Genomic DNA, 8,490 nt, shown 5'->3' on the forward strand with positions numbered 1-8,490 from the left:
ACTTGGCGTAGCACGGCTACCCCAGGATGGAGTGGTAGGTTCCCTTGAACCCAACCACCTCAAAGGTGAGGACCTCCTTGCGGTTGCGGTAGTTGGAGGGAGTGCCGAAGCAAACAGGCAAGTCGATGCGTCCAAGGGGTCGCGTGCGTTTCCTCGGCATGATGCCGTGGAAAGGCGTGGCATCACCCCGGAGCTACGACTGGTCGAGCTCTAGGAGGTCTAGGGTGTTAGCGTAGAGGATGTTGAGGCCGCTACCTCTGTCCATCAACACCTTGGTGAGCCGGGTGTTGCCAATGATCGGGTCGGCAACGAGTGGGTACTGCCCGGGGTTTGGGACATAATCGGGGTGGTCATCCCGATCAAAGGTGATCGCCTCCCGAGACTAGTCGAGGTACTGGGGAGTGGCCACCTTCACTGAGAAGACCTCCCGGTGCTCCCTCTTTCGTTGGTGCGCCGTGAGGCACGCCGAAGGCCCGCCAAAGATCATGAAGGCGTTGTGCACCTCGGGGAACCCATCGTCCTTGTCGTCGTCCCTATCGTCGACGTCCCTCCTTTTGGCATCGTCGTTGGGGAGTTCGAGCTTGGCGTAGTAACACCGGAGCATGGTGCACTCTTCGAGGGTGTGCTTCACTGGGCCCTAGTGGTAAGGGCAGGGCTTCCTAAGCATGCTGTCGAAGAGCCCGGGGCCTCTGGGGCCTTGGGGATTCTTGCGCTCTGTGGCCGTGACTAGACCGGCCTCGAGGACCTCCTGCTTCCCCTGGTGACCCTTTTTCTTTTTCTTGGGGAGGTGGGGAGCCGAGGCCCCAGAGGCCTTGTCTCTTCGCTTCCCCTTGGCGTCGTTGTCGGGGAAGATGGCCCCGACGGCCTCTTCGCTCAAGGCAAAGTTGGTGGTGATGTCGAGGAGCATGACCGTCGAGGTTGGCATGTTTTGGCCTAACTCTCAGACCAGGTCTCGGCAGGTGGTGCCGGAGAGGAAAGCCTGGACAATTTTTGAGTCGCCGATGCTGGGCAACTCGGTGCACTGCTTGGAGAAGCATCGGATAAAGTCTCGGAGAGACTCATCCGGCCCCTGGCGACAACTCTTGAGGTCCCAGGAGTTCCTGGGGCGCACGTATGTGCCCTGGAAATTCCTGACGAAGACCCTTACCAAGTCGCACCAGTTGTGGATCTGTGAGGGAGGGAGGTGTTCGAGCCAGGCTCGCGCCGAGTCTGACAGGAACAACGGGAGGTTGCGGATGATGAGCAGGTCATCGTCCACACCGCCTAGCTAACAAGCCAGGCGGTAATCGGCCAGCTAAAGCTCGGGGTTGGTCTCGCCGCTGTACTTTGTGAGGTTGGCCGGTTGCCAAAATCGGGCCAGGAAGTGAGCGCTACAGATGGCCCTGCTAAAGACTTGAGGACCAGGTGGCCTAGGAGAAGGACTGCGGTCCTCCCCCACTATCGTAGCGACCGCCTTGGTGCGGTTGGTAGCCTCGGGCGGGCCCCTCGTTGTCGTGGCGCCGTCGCCTGCAGACCACGTCGTGGTTGCCTTGTGCCTCGTGTTGGTCGCTGAGGTGGTCGTGCACCGAGGGGGCCCTATTGGCCGTCGGTGCTCGAGCGGGCTCGGGACGAACTGAGGCCTCCCTACCCTGCCGAGGCGATGCCGTGGGTCGTTCTGAGGCGCCTCCGTGCCGTCTAGAGGCGGAACTCTTGGCCTGCTGTACCGCGGCGGTCTCAAGGAGGTCTCGGAGCTCATCGTGGACCAGTCGCCCCTCCGTGGTAGAGGGCTCGGGCATTGTCCGGAGTAGCATCGCCGCTGCCACGATGTTCGGGCTAGCGCGATTGAAGATAGGGGGTTGCTCGCCCCCTACGTTGTTTGTTGATGCGGTGGTTAACGTCGCGAGCCCTCCGTCGGGCTGCTCCGCCATCACCGTGACCCCGTTGCTCTCGCTCGAGAGTGTCTCAGAGCTGTTGCAGAAGGAGTCGGTCTTGCTCGACCTTGGCCTAGAGCTCTCGGAGCTGCTCTAGGTCAAGGCATCAAAGTTCCTCAGGGGCGGGGTTCTTGTTCCACGCTGCCGGAGGCTCGGTGCGTGGAGGTGCAGGGTCGCCTACCCCCTCACGGGGCGGGCAGCGACTGCCTACCCTTTTACCCTCCTCGCCTGTGCTCGGCATCCCAAACTCGACGTAGAAGCACTCACGAGTGGGATTGTAAGTGCTTCCATCGTCGGAGTCAGAGTAGCCGAAGCAGTAGTCGCTCGCGGCTAGGAAGCGGTGCATGGCTTCAGGGTCGCGAAGCCCGGAGAAGTCTGCTCCAGCCCACGTCTCGTCCTCCTCCGAGGAGTTGGCGCAGGTGTGGGTCGAGGTTGTGGAGTCAAGGTCGAGGGTGAAGCGTTGGTGGCATCCTGAGGGCTCCGCGTGTGCGGAAGCGTAGGCGGAAGCATAGGCAGCGGTGGTATTGCCAAACCCAAAAGGGTACGGGGATGGTGCCATCGCCTGGCTCCGCTCCGCCGGAGTCAACCCCTCAGGAGGTAGCGGGGCAGAGCTTGACGACGGGGCATCGTTGCGCGCCACCGGCGTCTTTCCCTTATCTAGGCTTAAGCTGGACAGGTCCCCAACTAGGGACTCCGTACCAACAACTGGGCATGGGATACCGGCGGAGCGTGGTGCGTCGCCCTGAGCTCGTGCGGTGTCGGGGTGGTTCTGCTCACGTCGTGCCTAGCGAGCGCGACGAGAGCGGTGGCCCGGGCACCACCTGTGCCTGGGCTGCTGGCGCATGGTGTCGTCCTCGGTCGGTGGGGCTCTAGGCGTGAGGAGTACCATATCGTACTCACATCCTAGAGACATGAACTCTAGGCTCCCGAACCAGATCACCGTGCCGAGACGCAGTGGTCGTGCGGGGTCTGTCATCCGGAACTTGTTGGGATGACTAAGCTGACACGCAGTATGTCCCCTACCTAGCGCGCCAACTATCGGTGTTTTAGATCGGCGAGCCCTCAACCAACTAGTGAAAATGTACTGCGTGCCCCTAATCCCAGATGGTGATGCAAAGAGACACAAGGTTTATACTGGTTCAACCAATAGGTGCCCTACGTCCAGTCTGAGAGATCGATCTCGTATTCCTTACACCAAAGTGCTTGTAGTAGGGGGTTACAAGCTGGGCGAGAGAGGGAGCTAGTCCCAAGTCTCTGCGTGGAGTGCGTGTGTTGCTTGAGATGTTGATCTCCAGCAACGAGGGAGCGTGCGTGTTACAAAGTGTTGCGCGTTGCTTGTGTGTGTGTGTGTGTCTTGTGTGAGCGTCTATGGGTTCGCCCCTGAGCCTCTATGCGTCTCTGCGTTCGCCTCTCGGCCCCCTAGAAACGGCCCCGGTCTCTCCCTTTCATAGTTGAAGGGGGAACAGGGGTGATACATGTGTTCGCTACGCGGCGTCCTATGAGCGGAGGTGGCGTTCCGAGCCCTGTAGCCTGTCACTGTGGCGGGATGGTCGACGAAGTGGTCTTGTCCTCGATGCACTGGAGCGACGCGTCGGTCACACCCGATCCTGTGCGACGTGGGAGCTCCAGTGATAGCTTGACACAGGGCATGGCAGACGACGTGCCGGTCGCTGTGTGTTGACAGTGTAAAGAGCCGAGGCTCAGTTGGTGCCGAGGCCGAACCATCGTGGGGGGCTCGGCGAGCTCAAATCCCGAGGCTGCCGAGACCCTGAAGCGGATTGCCGAGGCTCGGAGGGAGCAGTTGGTCCTGTACACTGATTCCGATGCTACAGTGACCTAGACTTAACTCCCAGCGCCGCGTTGTCCTTAGAGCAGGGGTTAGGTAGCACAACGCAGTGCGGGCGTTAGTCGTGGGCATAGTATCGAGCACAGCGACCGGTAACCCCTGCCCCATCCTGTCCCGGATGGCATGGTGTTGATGCGACTCCCATTTCGTCAGTCGCTCTGCTGTGTCGAGCCGTCGTCCGGCTGATGTCGCGGGAGTGGTTGGTCGCATTAATTGGACGTGACGTCCTGTCAGGGAAATCGGTCGAGGCGGAGGCGACGGGGTTGTCTCCAAGCCGGCCTCGAGTGAGGCGGAGAATAGGCACCTTGTCCGAGGCCTTACGTGCGGAGCCTCGAGCGAGACGGAGAATCGGTTCCCCGTCCGAGGCCTTACGTGCGGGGCCTCGAGCGGTACGGAGAATCGATACCCCGTCCGAGGCCTTTCGTGCGAGGCCTCGAGCGAGGCGGAGAATCGGTAGCCCGTCCGACAAGGTGGGGTATAGCCAGTAGTTGTCTTTTGGCTTTGATTTTGACAGGGTCTAAGCAATTTTTTCGGTTCTTGCTTAGGGGACCCCTTTTTATGGTACCCGACACATTTCTTTCATGCGCCAATAAATCCACGAATAAGTTCCACCGCATCTCCATACCATCCTGTACACATGTTCGAGTATATGTGTCAATATTAGTGTCTATCACATGGGTAATACTGCGTCTCTTGAAAAATCTTCTACAAAAACTTAAAACTAAGTGTTATACTCACCGTATAAATATGTGTGGCTTTTGGTTTATTCCACGCAGACATATACTGTAGAATAAGATATCCACTTAAGTTTCTGTGGCAAGATTCATGATCAGCAATATGTAAAAATAGTTAAATCATATGTATTATTATTGCAAGCGACGGTGACTCTAAGTTAATTACCCATCTATATTCTGCGCGTTTAGGATGTCGAGGATCTATAATTTGCCGGAGATTGCCACAGAGTGGATCGACACCCACCCAAAACAATATCATTATTATTAATTTATAATCCTTTGAAACAATACAAAGTTAAATACCAAAAAACTAATTCACAGCTATACATACTCATCTCTGTGGTTTATATAAAACAAACAAGTATCGAAGGGCTCTATCATTTGGAGGAACTATATCAAAAGAATCGGACTTGTTGATTGCTGAGTAGTGTGCCCGTGCTACGATAAAACTAAAGGGCTCTATCATTTGGAGGGAACTGATATCCTCTCGTAGCAGCTCTTCCTAGCATGTGGCTTGCCGGCGCCGGGAAGGAGAGGGCGAGGTTGCGGCGGAGCTCACGCCCACCTTCAAAAAACATATAAACAAACTCCCCGGGAAAACTGACACACCTCTTGTAGATGTTTGCAAGAAGTCGGAGATCCACAGAGTACCTGTTTCTTCGTTACCATCCAAGCTATGACTTGCACTTTGATTTTCATCTGGCGCATAGCTCTCTTTACTTACAAAGACAAATGGTTGTAAACCGACTGTCCAATTGTTCTCGACAAACCACCAAGAAAAACAAACACCTTTAGGTATGTCTCTTGATCAGTGATCTTTTTTGCCATTGACTCCCAGATATGGTGACCAAAAAATCTTCGTAATCTTCATCAGATATGGATGACGCCTGCAAACACAAAGTAAAGAAATGCGCATCAAGTAGCCATAATACCTCAAGCAAGGAGCAGACGTGTACATCACCTTCACTTTATCCATGAATGAGAGTGATTCCTGTAAAGAATGGTGGTCATCCTGGGAGGGATCACCTGCTTCGACGAGGTGACTGAAGCCTTATAGGACGTGAGTTTGGCCAACAAATACCTGAGATAGGATTTCTTCGCATTTTTGTACTGTGATTTCACCTTTAGGATTTGAACTGCAACACAGAAGAGAAGAACATATGTAACCAGGAACAAAAAGGATGGTTTGTAGAGTGCAGATATACTATTATACTACATGTCTATACCCTTGGTCAGCAATGTCCCGTGCCTGCCTAGACGAGCTCCTTGTAAGCATTGTCGCCCAGTTAGGCCTTAGCAAACATGAGGAACCCCACAGCCTCCTGAGTCTTGACCATGCATCTACAGCGCCCTCTTGAGCCGATCTTCATCATCGGCTTCCTCCATCGTCCGCAGGCAACGTACTGCCGCAGCAAATACGCAAACACCTGCACTGCACGAAAATCCTGATTAGTGCAACATCAAGGAACACTACACCCTATACCACAGATCCAATCCTGTATTCCAGTACGATCGATCGAACTTCAAAGGGAGCGAGGTCGAACCAGGTAAGAGAAAGGAGCATTCCATCTCATTCGTAAGTAATAACTACAAAGGGTCCATCCCTGCAATGGAATTTAACCAGAAATCTGCTTAGCTTTCCTATTTTAGTGAAGGATTAGCAACATCAATTTGTTTCTACCGTGAGAATTGAGATCCAAACAACTGCAGGTAGCCTCACTTTTTCTCCCAGGAATAGCTTATAGCTCTCATACCTATCTTCTGAAATTTGTGGTTCCCCTTAATATGACTATACGAGTCAACCTGTTTGCAAAGGTAATAGACAGAACAGGCAAAGTACAGAATCTGAACTGAAACTACTTACATTTTGTACAAAAAAATAAGTATGAGTGATAAAGTGTAATATGTTTAGTCTGCTTACTTGGCTGAGTTATCAAATGAGCATGCAATTCCCGCAGGATCCATAATGACATATACATTGTCACCTCTGGAAAAAAAACTCCACCTCTAAAAATAAAGTAAATATATGTAGGGGTCAGAGTATACTTATAATGTGACAGGGATCAGTATTGGCAAAAATGTATGACATTTGTAAATATCTTTAGTATTTTCCTCAGTCTTCCAATAGTAAGATTGGTGTAAAATGCATCCCATGTGCACAACCCAAACCACTTTAGCATGTATGGCATCTGCAAGTTGAAAGTTTAGAACTCGAAACAGAAAGCAACACAAATTCAGATACCATTTCTCCAAGTAACATCCCACAACCTCATTTTTTTTCCTGTGAGAAAATGTCTGCAAGTGCCTCTCAAGTTTCTAACAGCTCTGCAGCAAGTTGATCTGCAAGAGCTTAAACAACATATCTGCATTTTCTTTCATTTAAATGGCAATAGCACATGATTGATTACTCATGAAGAAAAAGTTGAGAGCACATAGCTGTCACTCTAGTTCGGACCCAAAGGAAAGGAAACAATGGAATCCACCTCAAATTCACTAAAAATCGTCGAGAAATCAAAACTATTACCTTGAGGGCATTTTAGCAAACACTTGGACACTTGGTGGGCATCATCCATGTCAACCTGAGGCAATCGACGACTTCCAAACAGCAATGCTCGGGCAAAAATCCCCTCAATTCCAAGCAGCGATCTGAACAGACAACCAACTTGCAACCCAGTCCACGGAAGAAGCTGTGTGATCTACGTATCGGTCGATCTAACCGAGCCCTAGATTAGAAACCTAAATGGATAATCTCCATGAAGCCTGGACCTAGATGGCCTGGACTAACCTGGATGCTGAAATCACCGTCGAGGGAGACGTTGTGGGATCCCTCGCCCACGGCGAAGAAGTCCCCTGTGGCAGCGTTGGCGGCGCCGGGGCTTCGGTAGCCCTCGAGCATCACCAGGCGCTCCCGCTGGTCGAGGTCGACGGCGAGTGCGGCGAGATGTCGAACTCGGAGAAGAAGGGGCCTGTAGGGCGGTGTTGACGCAGTGCACGGCGCAGAGCTTCCCCTCCTGCACCTCGTGGTACAGCAGCCCTTCCATTCTCATGGTAATTCCTTCCTTTATCGCGGCGCGCTGATCGCAAGTCGGTGTAGTTGCGGCTCGGGCGGGTGAGGAGGCAAGCGAGCAGGGAGGAGACGCCGCGGTGAGACGCGGCCGGATGGCCTTGCCGGGCGGGGCTGACTTGGAGGGGAACGGCGGCGGCGTGGACGAATGCGTGGGGAGGGGGAGGGAACGTGGGAGAGGCGGCGGCGGCTTGGGTGGGCGCATGGGGGAAGGGAGGGAGCGTGATTGGAGGGGGATGGACCGTGATTTGAGGGGACGCGATATCACACGGACCGGAAGGAGAAACGATCTTAAAAAAAATCGCACTAAAAAATTATTTTATTTTTATTGTTTTTAGTGGTAAGAGATACTCTCGATCTTGTCATCTAACCTCATTCCAATAACTACTTATCCTCACTCTCAATTTATATGTTACAAAAAGAACTCTCAATCTATATGCACTTGGAAAAATAGAGGTATCCACTAGCAAATATACACGCATGACCTATACTGTTGATGCCACTGGCACCGTCTTTTCCTCAGCTCCCTATCATCCCCAATTGTAGTCGCTCAATTGGATCTCCATACACTGTTTTTATATTTGAGAATTTTGGGACATAGAGCCGGCAATGGAGATTTCATTTTGGAAATCCTGGGTGTGAGTTATGGTACTGGGGTGACTGGCCACGGCTCAAATGCCACATCCACCTAGGAGGTTCCTCAGAATTGGATCTTTGACCACTATTTTCGTACCTGGAAATACTAAAAGGTAGACCAAACAATAAAGAAATCTGTTTTAAAGATTCTGGGTGTGAGCTATGGTTTTGGGCATAAGGATGGCTAGTCATGGTGGCGAGTTGTCTCGTCATCCATAATCGGTTGCTCGGCATGTATCAGAGATGACGATTAGTATGGTTTTAGGAACGAATAACGGGGAAATGTTGGTTGAGTATTTT

General features: G+C 52.6%; 1 pseudogene; it reads right to left on the reverse strand.

Annotated features, from left to right (window-relative positions):
• Nucleotides 1-4,709: 4,709 nt before the first annotated feature.
• LOC136486795 (uncharacterized) lies at nucleotides 4,710-7,779 on the reverse strand (annotated as a pseudogene).
• Nucleotides 7,780-8,490: the final 711 nt, after the last annotated feature.

This window comes from Miscanthus floridulus, chromosome 1 (assembly GCF_019320115.1).
Source record: "Miscanthus floridulus cultivar M001 chromosome 1, ASM1932011v1, whole genome shotgun sequence".
Taxonomy (NCBI): domain Eukaryota; kingdom Viridiplantae; phylum Streptophyta; class Magnoliopsida; order Poales; family Poaceae; genus Miscanthus; species Miscanthus floridulus.